Source organism: Montipora foliosa, chromosome 9 (assembly GCF_036669935.1).
Source record: "Montipora foliosa isolate CH-2021 chromosome 9, ASM3666993v2, whole genome shotgun sequence".
NCBI classification, from domain to species: Eukaryota; Metazoa; Cnidaria; class Anthozoa; order Scleractinia; family Acroporidae; genus Montipora; species Montipora foliosa.
In genome coordinates this window covers 12,254,878-12,257,377 of record NC_090877.1, presented here as the reverse complement: position 1 = coordinate 12,257,377, position 2,500 = coordinate 12,254,878, and the positions used below count along the sequence as shown (strand labels likewise).

General features: G+C 40.8%; 1 protein-coding gene, 1 long non-coding RNA gene and 1 pseudogene across 2 annotated transcripts in view; 2 read left to right on the top strand and 1 right to left on the bottom strand.

The window, feature by feature from the left end:
• Window positions 1-519, bottom strand: part of LOC137969806 (uncharacterized) — a 10,516-nt gene extending 9,997 nt beyond the window's left edge. Inside the window, exon 1 of the long non-coding RNA XR_011116725.1 lies at window positions 487-519. This is a non-coding gene — a long non-coding RNA (uncharacterized lncRNA). The remainder of the gene's footprint in view (window positions 1-486) is intronic.
• The window catches only part of LOC137971331 (tetratricopeptide repeat protein 28-like), a 162,608-nt gene that overhangs the window by 52,271 nt on the left and 107,837 nt on the right, over window positions 1-2,500 (top strand). The window lies entirely within an intron of this gene.
• Window positions 542-2,500, top strand: part of LOC137969804 (dynein beta chain, ciliary-like) — a 46,814-nt pseudogene continuing 44,855 nt past the window's right edge.

The window sequence follows — 2,500 nt, the reverse complement described above, 5'->3', positions numbered from 1 at the left end:
GCATACACATAAAATTAATAAATTACTATTGGAGTATTTTACTGACTGAATACCAAAATGGCCACCAACAAACTATAATTCTTTCGTCTTTGTGTTAATTAGGCTAACTTTATGTACATGTAGCCTCATTGACACATGTAAAAGTGAAAGAATTTGGGCTGTAAAACGAGGCTACTTAAGCTAATTAACACAAAGCCAAAATAATAATTTGTTGGCAGCCATTTTTGCATTTGGTCAATTGGCATCAAATGAGGAAGAGGAACTGCTGGTCTGTGAGCCTTGCAAGTTTAATACAGCTGATTGCAAGTGAAGTATTTATATTATTGCAGACAGCAAGAGATAAATTATTGAGATCTGCAAAGCCAAAAAGATAAAGCTGACAACAGGTATTTCTCTGACTCCCAGCTATTATCTATATACTGGTATATGTACATATCCTACTAGTAAAAAATGTACATCAAAGAAAGCATACATGTATTAACTTACATGTTGTGCACTTCAGCGACAGGCAAGATTTGAAGACAGCTCCATTGTTCTTTTGGAAGCTAATGTCCAGATCCTTGCCATGGAAGAAGAAATGAATGCTCTGTCAGAGTCTGCAGGAATCTTTGAAGTCAACTTCCCTGATTACTAACAATTGCGAGGTTGTCGCCGAGAGGTGTTTTTGCTTAAACACCTGTGGGACATGATCGAAGTTGTACTAAGCAGTATTGAGGAATGGAAGGACACTCTTTGGACGGACATCAATGTCGAGAACATGGAAATGGAGTGCAAGCGGTTTGTGAAGGAGATTCCAGGGTTCGACAAGGAGATCCAAGGAGATGCGAGCCTGGGACGCGTTCACCGGACTGGACTCTACTGTCAAGAACATGGTGACGTCATTGAGGGCCGTGGGCGAGTTGCAGAATCCCGCCATTCGGGATCGTCATTGGCAACAGCTTATGCAGGCCACCAAGGTAAGTTCGTCACATTTTCTTCGTAATATCAATTCAAAAGCGATTAACACTAATCCTGGATTAAATACCGACCGATGTTTGATTTAAGACTTTCAAAAAGGCGTTAACAGTATAATTTTATAGTGAAGGAAAACATAGTATTATTCATTGAAGACTATGATCTTGTGGATACTTTTTGATCGGTAAATCAACTGAAAGAAAGTTTCCAGTAATCCAGGAATAGTTTAATCGGACTTTGAACAACTAGACCCTGGAGCATTGTTTCTGACCTTTCTCTCCTCTGTGAGTAGCGAACTTCAGATTGGAGTACGAGGACGACTAGGAGTACGATTTCTCAGTTCTGAGCTCGCGCATTTCGAAAAATTTCGTTATGTAAACGTAATGTGCGTGCTCGATATGGGAAACTCTTACTCGTAGTCCAATCTTGACCCCAGACCTCTTCTCTTGACTGAGGGAGAGAAGAGCTCTGGAGAACCCTGAAACAAATTGTCTTCTCATTGGTTATCGTGAAAACCAATCAAAAAGTGTTTCATTGATGCGGCATTCATGTTAGCACGAGGAGTGAGCAGGCGCCGTAAGGTTCAAAAAGCTACTTTTTGGCTATAAGAATTCTACGGGGTATGTTCTCCAACATAGAGTTTCCCAGAGCCTTGGGCCGATCCGAAGCGAGAATGACGAGAATGACTCGTAGTCGTTCTCGTACTCCAATCTGAAGGTCGCTATTAATGTCAGCTCGCATGAACCCGGTTACCATTGAGTTTACTGCAGAGGGTTGTTATTATGACAGTGAGAAGGTTTAATCAATGCTAGGTCCTGTTTTTGTTTAGACACAAGCCAACAAACAAATAAACAGAGCACCGGTCGGGTCATTGCTAAATAACACAGGCCCACGTTCATGTTCAATGCGTTCTGCCCTTTCATGACACAGGATGCCAGTGAAAATAGAATTGAACATCACAAGAACCACTTAACGAAACTTTTCACCTTGAGGGAAATTATTTGTCTTTACAGGTGAAGTTCATCATGAATGAAGACACAAACTTGGCCGATCTGCTGGCCCTCAACTTGCACAACTTTGAAGACGAAGTTCGTGGAATCGTTGACAAAGCCACTAAGGAACTGGGAATGGAAAAGGTTTTGAAGGAATTGGATGTCACGTGGTCTCAGATGGAGTTTGAGTATGAAAGTCATCTCAGAACAGGTATACCATTGCTGAAATCAAGCGAGGAATTGATTGAAACTCTGGAAGATAATCAGGTATGAAAAGACAAGACTTTGTCAACTTAAAGGGGCGATCATTTTAAACAGCGTACAACAGGTGATATACGAAAACGCATTCCAAGTCGTTATCAGTTTGGTCAATATTTGAACATGCCGTGAAGGCTGTGCGCTGTCAAAGACAGTGTCACAAAGGCAAAAAAAAAAGAGGAGAAAAGTAAATGTTTACTTGATCCAAATCCGTCAGAGATATTCTGGCTTGGAGCTAAAATGCTTGTAGTAAACCGCTGTCTACACTAATTTATTTGTGAAATAACCTGCCCAAA